Source organism: Panulirus ornatus, chromosome 9 (assembly GCF_036320965.1).
Source record: "Panulirus ornatus isolate Po-2019 chromosome 9, ASM3632096v1, whole genome shotgun sequence".
Taxonomy (NCBI): domain Eukaryota; kingdom Metazoa; phylum Arthropoda; class Malacostraca; order Decapoda; family Palinuridae; genus Panulirus; species Panulirus ornatus.
The window spans coordinates 20,134,028-20,148,700 of NC_092232.1; the positions used below are offsets into that span (position 1 = coordinate 20,134,028).

Sequence of the window (14,673 nt, forward strand, 5' to 3'; positions counted from 1 at the left end):
TTCATCATTCAAACTTACCTCCCAGTTGACTTGTCCCTTAACCCTACTGAACCTAATAACCTTGCTCTTTATTCACATTTACTCTCAGCTTTCTTTCTCACATGCTTTACCAAACTCAGTCAACAGCTTCTGCAGTTTCTCACCCGAATCAGCCATCAAGCGCTGTATCATCAGCGAACAACAACTGACTCACTTCCCAAGCCCACTCATCCACAACAAACTGCATACTTGCCCCCCTCTCCAAAACTCTTGCATTCACCTCTCTAACAACCCCATCCAAAAAAAAAAGAAAAAATAAACAACCATGGAGACACACACCCCTGCCGCAAACCGACATTCACTGAGAACCAATCACTTTCCTCTTTTCCTACTCGTACACATGCCTTACATCCTCGATAAAAACTTTTCACTGCTTCTTACAACCTACCTCCCACACCATATACTCTTAATACCTTCCACAAAGCATCTCTATCATCTCTATTATATGCCTTCTCCAGATCCATAAATGCTACATGGATTTGCTTTTTCCAGATCCATAAATGCTACATACAAATCCATCTGTTTTTCTAAGTATTTCTTACATACATTCTTCAAAGCAAACACCTGATCCACACATCCTCTACCACTTCTGAAACCACACTGCTCTTCCCCAGTCTGATGCTCTGTACATGCCTTCACCCTCTCAATCAATACCCTTCTATATAATTTACCAGGAATACTTATACCTCTGTAATTTGAGTGCTCACCTTTATCCCCTTTGTCTTTGTACAATAGCACTATGCATGCATTCCGCCAATCCCAGGCACTTCACCATGAACCATACATACATTGAATGACCTTACCAACCAGTCAACAACACAGTCACCCCCCTTTTATAATATATTCCACTGCAATACCATCCAAACCCTTCGCGTTGCCGGCTGTCATTATCCGCAAACTCTTCTCCCTAACCCTCTCACTTTGCACACCACCTCGACCAAATCACCCTATATCTGCCACTCTATCATCAAGCACATTCAACAAACCTTCAAAATACTCACTCCATCTCCTTCTCACTTCACCACCACTTGTTATTGCCTCCCCATTAACCCCCTTCACCGATGTTCCCATTTGTTCTCTTGTTTTACGCACTCTATTTACCTCCATTCAAAACATCTTTTTATTCTCCCTAAAATTTAACGATACCTTCTCACTCCAATTCTCATTTTCCCTCTTTTTCATCTCTTGCACTTTTTCTCTTGACCTCCTGCCTCTTTCTTTTATACATCTCCCAGTCATTTGCACTATTTTTCTGCAAAAATCGTCCAACTGCCACTCTCTTCTCCTTCACTAACAATCTTACTTCTGCATCCCGCCACTCACTTCCCTTTCTAATCTGCCCACCTCCCACCTTTCTCATGCCACAGGCATCTTTTGCGCAAGCCATCACTGCTTCCCTAAATACATATCATTCCTCCTCCACTCCCCTTACATCAGTTGCTCTCACCTTTTTCGATTCTGCTCTCAATCTCCCCTTGTACTTCCTCACACAAGTCTCCTTTCCAAGCTCACTTACTCTCACCTCTCTCCTCACCCCAGCATTCTCTCTTTTTTTCTGAAAACCTCTACAAATTTTCACTTTCGCCTCCAAAAGATAATGATCGGACATCCCTCCAGTTGCCCCTTTCAGCACATTAACATCCAAAAGTCTCTCTTTCACGCGCCTGTTAATTAACACGTAATACAATAATGCGCTCTAGCCATCTCTCTTACTCACATACGTATACTTATGTATATGTCTCTTTTTAAACCAGGTATTCCGAATCACCAGTCCTCTTTCAGCACACAAATCTACAAGCTCTTCACTATTTCCATTTACAACACTTAGCACCCCATGTACACCAATTATACCCTCAACTGTCACATTACACTCTTTTGTATTCAAATCACTCATCACTATAACCCGGTCTCGTGCATCAAAACTGCTAACACACTCACTCAGCTGCTCTCAAAACACTTGCCTCTTATGATCTTTCTTCTCATGCCCAGGTGCATAGGCATCAATAATCACCCATCTCTCTCCATCCACTTTCAGTTTTACCCATACCAATCTAGTCTACTTTCTTACACTCCGTCACATACTCCCACAACTCCATCTTCAGGATTGGTGCTACTCCTTCCTTTGCTGTTGTCCTCTCATATATATATATATATATATATATATATATATATATATATATATATATATATATATATATATTTTTTGGTTTTTTTTTTTTTTTTTTTTTTTTATACTTTGTCGCTGTCTCCCGCGTTTGCGAGGTAGCGCAAGGAAACAGACGAAAGAAATGGCCCAACCCCCCCCCCATACACATGTATATACATACGTCCACACACGCAAATATACATACCTACACAGCTTTCCATGGTTTACCCCAGACGCTTCACATGCCTTGATTCAATCCACTGACAGCACGTCAACCCCGGTATACCACATCGCTCCAATTTACTCTATTCCTTGCCCTCCTTTCACCCTCCTGCATGTTCAGGCCCCGATCACACAAAATCTTTTTCACTCCATCTTTCCACCTCCAATTTGGTCTCCCTCTTCTCCTTGCTCCCTCCACCTCCGACACATATATCCTCTTGGTCAATCTTTCCTCACTCATCCTGTCCATGTGCCCAAACACTTCAAAACACCCTCTTCTGCTCTCTCAACCACGCTCTTTTTATTTCCACACATCTCTCTTACCCTTACGTTACTCACTCGATCAAACCACCTCACACCACACATTGTCCTCAAACATCTCATTTCCAGCACATCCATCCTCCTGCGCACAACTCTATCCATAGCCCACGCCTCACAACCATACAACATTGTTGGAACCACTATTCCTTCAAACATTCCCATTTTTGCTTTCCAAGATAATGTTCTCGACTTCCACACATTCTTCAAGGCTCCCAGAATTTTCGCCCCCTCCCCCACCCTATGATCCACTTCCGCTTCCATGTTTCCATCCGCTGCCAGATCCACTCCCAGATATCTAAAACACTTCACTTCCTCCAGTTTTTCTCCATTCAAACTCACCTCCCAATTGACTTGACCCTCAACCCTACTGTACCTAATAACCTTGCTCTTATTCACATTTACTCTTAACTTTCTTCTTCCACACACTTTACCAAACTCAGTCACCAGCTTCTGCAGTTTCTCACATGAATCAGCCACCAGCGCTGTATCATCAGCGAACAACAACTGACTCACTTCCCAAGCTCTCTCATCCCCAACAGACTTCATACTTGCCCCTCTTTCCAAAACTCTTCCATTTACCTCCCTAACAACCCCATCCATAAACAAAAAATTGACTAGTAACCCTAATAGCATTCCTATTTGCAGCAATTCATTTCAATTTTTTCTGTCTGTTCAACATCGTTATTCTGTGTACAACTAAATAGCCAAGATTTTAACTTAATGATATCCACATTATACTTCCCCTGGTAAGACAAGTTAACCTTTCCTTAATGGAGCGGGGCTACAGCTGAAATTAATTGTACTGAACTTATTCACGATAAACGATCGATATATGAACAACGTTGTGTACTTCATTAATCTTGCTTACCCACACACACACACACACACACACACACACACACACACACACACACATCCAACCGAAGAAACTTAAGTTCCAGGTCCTCCATATCAGGCGAGCTGTTGAGACGTGTCGACGCGTTGCTGATGGAGTTAGAAGAGATAGATGGATAGATAGATAGATTGATATATATATATATATATATATATATATATATATATATATATATATATATATATATATATATATATATATTTATATATATATATATATTTATATATATATATATATATATATATATATATATATATATATATATATATATATATATATATATATATATATATATATATATAAGAGAGAGAGAGAGAGAGAGAGAGAGAGAGAGAGAGAGAGAGAGAGAGAGAGAGACGATGGAAGGAAGGACTGTAGGATGTTGATTTATTCATCATGGTCTTCTGTCAGGTCGTGTGTGTGTAAGCAGCGGTTCTATGAAGTGGTTCGAGGGGCTTCATTCTCATTTCGCGTATCGAATCCTTTTTTCTTTTTTTCCTGTATGAATCAGTGAAAGATATCTATCTTACTTCTGTATGAATCTTCAGAAATCCCCTGAACATTGGAGTATTTCTTGAATACCAAGTTCTATAACTTCAAAGGAATAGAAACACGAATCGTTCTCTCCCACAAGGGCTTCTAAACCCTCTATAGTCTTATCTAGAAGGATTCATCGAGGATTCTGAACCCTAAATCCTGTAATCCTGGAGAATTTAACCCCAAACCTTCTAACTCTGAGAGACTGAATCCTCAAGTCTAGTGGTTCCCAAGAGTCTCTCTCTCTCTCTCTCTCTCTCTCTCTCTCTCTCTCTCTCTCTCTCTCTCTCTCTCTCTCTCTCTCTCTCTCTCTCTCTCACTAAAGCAGCCCTTTCTTCCCCTAGTGCTTAACCCCATCAGCTCAAGGCGAAGACAAGTGATACTCCAGTAATTCGTGATAATCAACCTAACTGCAGTTACCCTTCTACAGTGACCTGTCCGGACCCTAAAAAGGTCAAGACGGGTGACCTGACCCCTTAAGCATACCAAACTGCTGGTATTTACTTGTTTTATCTGCCAGGACAGAAGCAGATATTTTACTCACCCTACACACAGCTAGAAAAAAAAATATGTATTGTAATAAATGGAAAAAAAAAATCGAAATTGAGGAAAACGACTGATCAAGGGAATGTTTATGATAAAGTTGTATACAACAAAAATTACGATCTCTTACCAAAGTTACAGTTGTCTGTGTTTTAAGTTTCCGTGTGTGTGTGTGTGTGTGTGTGTGTGTGTTGGTCGGAGCACACTGAAATGATAATGAGACGAAAGAGGCCACGAAACCCGTCATGAAATATTCACTCACATCTCTAACTCTTCCTCACAGGCTCTACTTGCTCCTCAACAACAATGCTAGCTTGACCTCCAGGTATGTATGTACGCACGCACTCGGCCCACAGGAGTTGGCGAGCACGTAGTACCATGTATGTTTATGTCATCTGTGCTGGTAACACTGTATCAGGGAAAGGGGGGGGGGCTGGGGAGGAGGAAGAGAATGTGACGTGAAATGTTAAGTATTGTCAGGATCAAATGGTGTTTAGCATAGATATTTTTTCGGGTAAAGAATAATGACTTTTATCACCCAATCAGATGCAATTAGGGACGTGTGAAGACAGTGGTATCCCTGGCCAGAGAGAGAGAGAGAGAGAGAGAGAGAGAGAGAGAGAGAGGGGGGAGGTGAAGAATGGGTAGAGGGACTGTAGAGGGGGAGGGGGAGTGTTTAGGGAGTCACAAGACCATTTGTCCGTAAATGTTGCGTGTTCCTACCTGACGCAATTACTGTGTTTATTTGTAACTATATGGTGTACGGAATCCTGCATGCATGGACTTCCACAGTAGACACTTGCTAATAATGTGTCATCTACCGGAGTTATTACGTGATGATTGACAGTTACTGTACGACAACAGCAGTTTTTTTTCGGCAACGCCAAGACGTATAACGTTCATTAACATTCATGGGTGTTCTTTGCTACGTGCTGGATCGTTATCTGTTATACAACACATATGCTACCTGACATAGCTACTAGATCACTTTGGCCGTTTTTGTAATGGCCGCCACCTGTATAACACTTCACGTCACTCTACTGTTCCACGCAATCCTTTACTCCTCCATCCATACAGTGCTACCACCTCAATTGGCATTAAATTGTTACACACACACCCAGATGTTTACGTAAATATTTACAGTCAACTTCATACAAACCCAGCCCTTCATGTCTGTACATTATCATTAATAATTTCATTTGTTCTTCCTTTCTATTCGTCCACTCAGTTATCAGCCATGTATCCGTTTTGTTCCCTCAACCTCAGTGAAAACCCATCAAAAGCTGCTGTACAGGATCTTGAAGATTGGTTACTTTATCAAACATTCTCCCAGTTTAACAAGTTAACAGTGTCACTGTTTCGGATCCAGTCTTTTGAAAATTCAAGAGGCATTTGGTTCCAGACGAAGTAACCTCATACGTGGTTTTTAATGAAATTTTTTCCAAGCCAGAATTGTAACTTAAATGTAGTACCATGATATAAGTATACATGAGTATACAGGAATATACGGAACATACCCTACCATAAGAGAAGAGCAGAGCGGAGGCGATGCAGCCTGAAGAGAAAAAAAGATATATGTATGATTATATATGTTCATACATGAAATCACAAAGAACAAGTAATACAGACATGACAATGACACATATCTGAAGTATATTGTTATGTCCATAACAAATATAAATTTACAGTTTCCACCCTCACAGATTTTTTTTTTTCGGTGACCAGTATTTTTTTCCGATGGCATTTGCAAGTTATGTGATATATATCAGAAAACTTGAAAAAAAAGAAAATAGATGTATTGATTGCATATAACACAAATTTAGTAAATTCTGTGGGGAGTTAACAGTAAAAATATTGAGACTTGTATACATATATTCAAGTAGAATAATCCTATCATGTAACTAAAAAAAACTAGCGGACTTTTCTAGTATAAGAGACTAGTTGTTTTTGTTTCCCAGAAATTTTGACCAATTTAGACACCAGCGTCTTTGAGGCCCCCCACAAATTGTCGGAGTTTCCGTTTCTATTTGAGAAACTTGCTAAGGTTATTATAAGGGCTATGAATAGCTAGGTACATATACATGAACGTTATATTCGTAAAGTTTTTAATATTCTAGGATATTTCAGTAAATGATTCCCGTTTTCCAAGGGAAATGAGTTTAAATTTTGTATCATCCACAAGTTAGTTATCAAAAAAGTATTACCATTTAATCAAATCAAGATTGATTGTAGAAATTTAATCAGAGTTTAGTTCCCATTATTTCAACGCGATTTCTGTTTTCTGTGTAGTTTTATTTGATTTTCTTCTCTTGAAATATTACGTTAATGGAGAAGAATATCACGATAAAATCTGTCCTGTTGTTGCTGACCTCACTTTTTCCATGAAAACATTCCAAAATATAAAGAATCGTAAAAAGGAAGTCTTCGCTAAATCTATTAATTACAGATTAGTAACCGCATCAGGTCTCGTTTACACCCAATGATAATAGTAAATTCATGAAAATACCTCAGAGGGTTTAGCTGACCAACAGTACACACAGAAACAAGAACACATAAACAGTGGGATACACAAACCAACGACGGGATACAGAAAGTGAAATAAACACAAGAATCGTTCGTTACCCTTGACGACGTCATGAAATTTAAGATTTGTTTTCACTCTCTCTCTCTCTCTCTCTCTCTCTCTCTCTCTCTCTCTCTCTCTCTCTCTCTCTCTCTCTCTCTCTCTCTCTCTCTCTCGATGCGTCATTCCTGTTTACCTTAAAGTACAAGTGATTTAACGATACCAGGACGTGTCGTAACCTGGGCATTAGAGTAGTGGCTCCCAACCGGTAATGATACACATACCACTAACTTAGCGGTATACGTGAATCGACCAGAAGCTACCACGTAGTGTTAAGCCCGTCATAAGTTAAACGGATTTTGAAAACACTTTTATGTTAAAGAATGTCAGACTTTCGGTTGGACATGATTTTGCGTTATGTAATAAACGTAGTTTTAATTTTTACATCTTTACATCTTTATATCTTCTTTGTTAAAGATTTTTCTTTTATTTATTTCTTTATAATTGATGTTGAAAAGACAGGTTAGTGGTCTGGTAGTCAAAGGGGTTAGGAACGATTAGATCAGAGGTGGGAAATGTTGACTAATACATAGTGATCCAGTGAGGTATATTGCGCATATTCAAGGATGAGGTTTAGATTACTGGACGGAGGTGAAGACTAAGGGATTGCGGAAAGATTACGGGTTGGACTGTTATACTAACTGATAGGGTGTAGAGTAGCGGAAGAGGGTATAAACTAAAGGGTGAGGTGTAGACTGAGAAATAGGGTGTACTGTATAGCTTTGGTGATGAGGTCTGTAGATTGGAGGTAAAGTATAAAACAGGAGAGTGTAAACTTAGAGACAGTGAAGCCAGTAAAGGTGTGTAAACTGAGAGTACATTAAATGACAAGGCGTAAACTAGCTGACAGGACTGTAATCTTAGTAACGGGGATGGAGTTTTAAGTTACAGGGTTGTAAACTAATTGACATGATGGAGATATGTTACAGGGTCTGCAGACTGTGACAGAATGTGAAGTTAGTAACACTATATGACCGAGTGTAGACATAGTAACGAGACTATATATTGAGTAACAAAGTTGTGAACTGAGCAACAAAGTGTAATGAATTTGATAAATGTGTGATTCAGTGGCTTAGTGTCGAGTTGTATAAGAGTAATAAACTACAAGTGTAACAACACGGTGTAGAAAGAGTGAGATGGCTATAAAAAGAGTGACATTTGATGTAGACTAAACACCAAGATCTAGAGTTAAAGATGTCCTCGTAGACAAGATCAGGGCTCATCGATTGATTGTAAACTTGAAACTGTAACGAGGTTGTAGGCTAAGGTTGATCATGTATAAGTACCAGATTGTGGGGCACAGACCTGAGTGTCGATTGACAGACGGCCTACGATAAAGGGCTGGTTGAAGACTACGGGACAGGGCTTGGAGAGTGAACCGATAACTCCGTACTGATGACGTAGACAGGCCAGGAGGACTGAGAAGGATACGGAACCAAGATATGCGTTCCGATCGTCACCAAAGGAGTTTATAGATACCAAGGTGGTTTTTACAGTGAGAGAGTGCGTTGAGGTTCACAACACCCTGGCGGGTTGAATCAGCACTTGTTCAGAGAGAGAGAGAGAGAGAGAGAGAGACCCTGCCACCACTTTACAGCCGCCTCTACCACCACCATCACCACCACCACTACCACCACCACATCACATAACCTGAGGTCATCTCAGGAGCATGTGCCTCGCTGCTCTTATCGTCACCATCACCTGGACTTCCATCCGGGTCGGAGAGTAAGTTGCTTACACTTATCACGCATCACCACAACCACAACATCTCTATAGGGATGAGGCTTAACAGTCGTGTTTGGATGGACCAGTAAGATATATATATATATATATATATATATATATATATATATATATATATATATATATATATATATATATTTTTTTTTTTTTTTTTTCTTTTAAACTATTTGCCATTTCCCGCGTTAGCGAGGTAGCGTTAAGAACAGAGGACTGGGCCTTTTTTGGAATATCCTCACCTGGCCCCCTCTGTTCCTTCTTTTGGAAAATTAGAAAAAGAAAAAAACGAGAGGGGAGGATTTCCAGCCCCCCGCTCCCTCCCCTTTTAGTCGCCTTCTACGACACGCAGGGAATACGTGGGAGTATTCTTTATATATATATATATATATATATATATATATATATATATATATATATATATATATATATATATATATTTTATTCCGTCGACCTCCGCTGTTGGTAACGTACCAAGGCTGGTTCCACTTCTGGTAATGTACCAAGGTTGACCCCATTGCTGGCAACGTACCATGGCTTTTCCTGATTCAGTGGCTAGTTCTGGAGAACCTCACCGCAGTTACAGTAAAGAACTTTTCCCGTTCACACTATCGTATAGACTTTGTACGGCAGTATATTCTCTCTCTACCGTATAAATGGTATGGTCTTGTTTGACACCATATTATTTTCTGCCTGCTGTTGAGCCAGAGGGAGTGGTGGTTGGGAAGGTGTGCCTTCTTGCTTTACCGTCCTGTTTTACCATAAATGACGCATAACTTCGTTATGGACCATCAAGTTTCCTGTTACCTGTCCTCCCCATCTGCTCTCCCTTTAGCGTTCTCCCTCGTTGATTGTGACATAGTAACATGGCTGCAGAAGGGTTGAAGATGATGTGACGGGGATTCTAAGTTTGTTACCACGATTATTCTACAGTGTACCCACCATTTTTCAACCAAAACATGTACCAGTAACCCTAGCGTAGGTTTAGTGGAGTTTGGTTACTTTAAGTCAAGTGAGGTATGGTTTGAAGTTTGGGTGAAGTTTGATTAAGCTTTAGCGAGTAATGTTAGGATAAGCTTAGCTTTAGGAAGTTAGTTTCCACTCACCACCCACCCCAGCAAAGTTAGCCAAACGTAAACAAACTTATTTTTAGTCTCTGATGAAAGAACGTGGTTGAATCTGGTGAGGCAGAATCGAAAGGCGTTCAGCAAACACACTCCCACCAGCAGCAGTGGCTTTCTTTCCGATCATCGCTACACGCTAGCAACACCGGACCCACGGGCGGTAGCGCTTCGTTAAGTCGTATAGGCTAAGTCCGCTTCGCCCCGCTTACCCAGCCAGTGGCGCTAACCATACAACCACAAGAAAGTTAACCTGATAACATTATGGAGATACCTCGCTTGAACTTACTACTGACCTAGTACCCTTGGCCTCACCACCCTCCGCCAGAGGCACGGGCCGCGAGGGTCTGGTAACTCACCTCCTTCGTGCGTGTTGTAAACAGGGCAGTTGGTTCTCATCCATGACCCGCTACCCAGCGAGCGTCGTGTGGGTGGAAATGTCAGCCTTCTGTCGTCCCCCGTCGTGATGGTCCTGACCTTTGAATGTCACACGACAAAGACACGGTAACATCAGTGCTTCTGGATACGGTAACCCCCTTTGGCAGCACCCATGACGAACAGTAGAGGTTGTTTAACCATGAATTTCTCTCTTCGTATGGGGGTTGAACTTCTTCATGTGCGAGTCCTTGGCGCTGACGGGGCCGGTGGGAGACACGGCGCGAGAGGTTCCTCCCAGGGTGGTGGGTGGCACAGTGGCACTATGACTCCCTGGCCGCGAGCACTACACCTACGTGTCATGGCCACCTTCATCGATTAGTCGTAGCCTGACTCAGCGCTGTGTCCGCCTCCCATCCCACCTACGCCTATTGGGATTGTCCTTTTCCCATACCACCTTCACCCATCGTCGTCTTCCTCCCATACCACTTGCACCCATTGTCGTCCTCTCGAACCACCTGCACCTATCGTCGTCCTCGTCCTCCTGTCCCACCTTCACCCATTGTCTTCGTCCTCCCGTCCCACCTACACCCATCGTCCTCCTCGTCCTCTCGTCCCACCTTCACCCATCGTCGTCTTCCTCCCATACCACCTCCACCCATTGTCGTCCTCCCGTCCCACCTTCACCCATCGTCGTCCTCCTCCCATACCACCTCCACTTGTTGTCGTCCTCCCGTACCACCTTCACCCATCGTCGTCCTCCTCCCACCCCACGTACGCCCCTCCTCCTCCCGTCCCACCTACACCTATCTTCCTCCTCCTCCTCCCGTCCCACCTACACCTATCTTCCTCCTCCTCCTCCCGTCCCACCTTCACCTATCTTCCTCCTCGTGGAATGCATCTTAGATCAAAAACAGATTGCACAAAGAACGCTTAGAGTCGTTAAAGGAGACCCTGGACAGAGAATCTCCCAGAACTTGATGAAAAATAGTCACATCCTTCATACGTACGACCGGAAAAATATAAGTTACCGAAGGTTAATGGCACGTCGTAAACAGAAAACGTATTTCGGGGAATGAGAAGGGGAATATTAGACCTACGTGATAACCACAGTTATGAAGGACTGAAATATTTGGAAAAAGAATATGATTAATGCTGATATAAGGCAACTGGTTCTGATGACCACCTCACATAGATTATTGGAAGGAGCCGAAACATATATATTTACTCATCTCTAAAATGATCAAATGGATCACGAACAGAAATGGAAAATGCCGAATGGACTAGAAGCTCGAAGAAGTAACACCAAATTACTTAAGAAAAGGGTAAAGATCCAGCTCAAATTATTGACCTCTTAGAGTTAATTCGGTTTTGAGTGAATGGTTAGATCCAGTAATGAGGGATGATTTTGCTCATTCGTCAAAAGATAATAAAAAAAGTATATGAAAATATACGAATTTAATGCGTTCATTATTCATACATATAATGACTAGGATATAAAAGCACCCTGAAGTGCAGTAAAAAGCTTTCGATAAAATAGCATGTATAAGAATTGTTGACCAGATCTTAAATCATATGCAGTAAGAAATGCAATATGTGCGTAGATCGTGGACCTGTTGTGTATATATATATATATATATATATATATATATATATATATATATATATATATATATATATATATATATATCACATAATTGGCTGATTTGCTAGGTGTGCCAAGTGGGATAATGCAAGGCTCGGTCCTAGGATCCACCTATATCAGTTGCGATCTTGAGACAAAACTCACCAGTAAAAATTCAACATTTGCCGAGGACACGAAACTTGGAAATGAAGCTTAAACAAAGAAAATAAGTGTTTAACGTTGCAAAGTTCTTCACATAAGAAAAATTCCATCTATAAACACGTAAAACCACATATTCATCTAAAGGTGTAGAAATTAGGAGAAAATACGTGTCAAATAATCTTTAAAGTAAAGAAATGCAAAATAATGCAATTTGGTGATACAAATATCAAACACGAGAATAGAATCTTTGATAAGTTATTTTTTTTTTCTTTTGCAATTACGAGAAGAAAAAAGAATTTTTGATAACATTTAGTAAAGCATAGCAATGTTCGGTTTCGTCGCAAGAAAGATAAACTTTGAAACGAAAGATTAGATACTTAGTCTTTCAAACAACTAGTATGAACTTTTCATTTCTGGTCACAGAAAGAAATATTATAGAGAATACAAAGAAGAGCAACAGAACCAATTCCGTTGCTCAGAATTAAAACATACGAAGAAAATCTTCAGAGACCGAGAATTTTCTCACGAGAGAAGAGAATAGATAGAAATTGAAGTTAAAACTCCAAAGAAACATAACAGATTTTACAGATTTTAAGATACTTAATAACACCGACATTGTAATATATGAGTTTTTCAAATTAGAGAGTGAAATGATGACCAAAAATAATGGTATGAAGTTAAAGCAATTGAATAATAATACAAATGCTTGTAAAAGTCTTTTTTTTTCTTCAGCAGAGTTATTGAGCATTAGAACTAACTACCACCAGGTATTTTCGAAACGCAGAACTCCAGCATATGCACATCTGGGCTAGAGAAATACTCTGGCGATCCTGATTATCAGTAAAGAAGCCTGTTCAGGAAGGCTAGTATGATAAAGAGGTATTCCAACGTTTCTTTCCTTTATAGCATTACGGCAAAAGTACTCCCTTCCCAGAGTATCCGACGTCTGATGTCAGATCGGAGTGTTCTGTCCATTCATCCTTTCCTGCAGAATTTCCACGTCAGTATACCCTCCATAATGCATGGCGTGACATCATCGCTGATCTCCTGCGGGATGATATGCCGTAGGAGGTGGTGGCACCGTGAGGAGAAGGCGACCTCTGCTTTACTCTCGTGTATCCCTGGGGATGCTGCTGCACCACTGCTCTCCTCCAGCAGATAACCTCGTGATAGACCATCAGGTCTTCTGGTGTTTATCTTCCCCACGTACTCTCATGTTCTCCTCCCATCCTCCACGTCGTCCTCCTCTTCCTCCTCCTCCTCCCATGTACATTCGTCGTTGTCCTCTTCCTCCTCCTCCTCCCATGTACATTCGTCGTTGTCCTCTTCCTCTTCCCATGTATACCCGTCGTCATCGTCCTTCTCTTCTTCCCATGTACACCTATCTTCGTCTTAGTTCTTCTCCTCCTCTTCCCATAACACTTCCACCCGTTGTTCCCTTCCTCTTCCTCTTCCCATGTATACCCATCCTCCTCCTCCTCCTACTCCTCCTCCCATGCACACCAATCGTCCTCTTTCGGAATCAAGATATGCTCTTGTCTCCGCCACACCCCTGTATTACCTCACCGTCTGTAGTAACACTCCTTTCTATTGATCAGAATAAGTTCAAGGATATTGTAAACTTTAAGAACTTATCATAAATCCTTAAGCATAACCTCCCTCCTGATCCTAAAGTACATACACAAGGGTCGTATTTTCGTGTCCAAGGGTCTTACTGTCGTGCCCAAGGGTCTTACTGTCGTGTCTAAGGGTCGAACAGTCGTGCTCAAGGGTCTAACTGTCGTGTCTAAGGGTCGAACTGTCGTGCCCAAGGGTCTTAATGTCGTGTCCAAGCGTCGTATGTCGTGCTCGCAGAATAAACATTTATCTTAACCTGATCAGAAAATATCAGAAGCGAGTCAGATACACCGTCAGAGTTCTTAATGTTCGAAAACAGAGATAAAGAAAAAAAGAAGAAAAAGATACCTTGGCTACATTAAGTCAAAGTTTACCAGAGCGCACCTTACCGATAATAACTCTGTCCCAGTTTTCGTCGACACGTTTACATAACGTAGGGGAAGCCAGTACATGTTAGGTCCGACCTTGTGGGGGGGGCAGGTTCTGAATCATTTACTGAGTTCCAGGTTAATTCTTACGCCTCGTTGATGACTTAGCCTCAACAATGTCCAGAAAAAGTGAAAAAAATATGTAGAATATAGGTCAAGGTGAGAAACACAAACATTGTTTTCTAAAGTCAGCGTAAACAGTTAAGACGTTGCAGGGTACACATAAATAGATCATTGATCGTCCTATTAGAAGCAAAAAGGTTTTGCAGACAAATTCAGGGCA

At 41.2% G+C, this 14,673-nt stretch overlaps 2 protein-coding genes across 6 annotated transcripts in view; one reads left to right on the forward strand and one right to left on the reverse strand.

The window, feature by feature from the left end:
* The window catches only part of rt (Protein O-mannosyltransferase rt), a 533,108-nt gene that overhangs the window by 371,696 nt on the left and 146,739 nt on the right, over window positions 1-14,673 (forward strand). The gene's annotated exons all lie outside the window — the stretch shown is intronic.
* The window catches only part of LOC139750245 (serine/threonine-protein kinase Nek7-like), an 88,526-nt gene that overhangs the window by 45,722 nt on the left and 28,131 nt on the right, over window positions 1-14,673 (reverse strand). The window contains exons 1-2 of one of the 4 annotated variants that reach the window (XM_071664756.1): window positions 10,544-10,864; window positions 6,226-6,258 (exon numbers count right to left, since the gene is read on the reverse strand). The exons of 1 other annotated variant lie outside the window; for it this stretch is intronic. The gene's annotated coding sequence lies outside the window, so the exon portion shown is untranslated. Of the gene's footprint in view, window positions 1-6,220; window positions 6,259-10,543; window positions 10,865-14,673 lie in introns of those variants that run through there. 2 more of the 4 variants (XM_071664754.1, XM_071664757.1) reach the window with 2 other exon arrangements.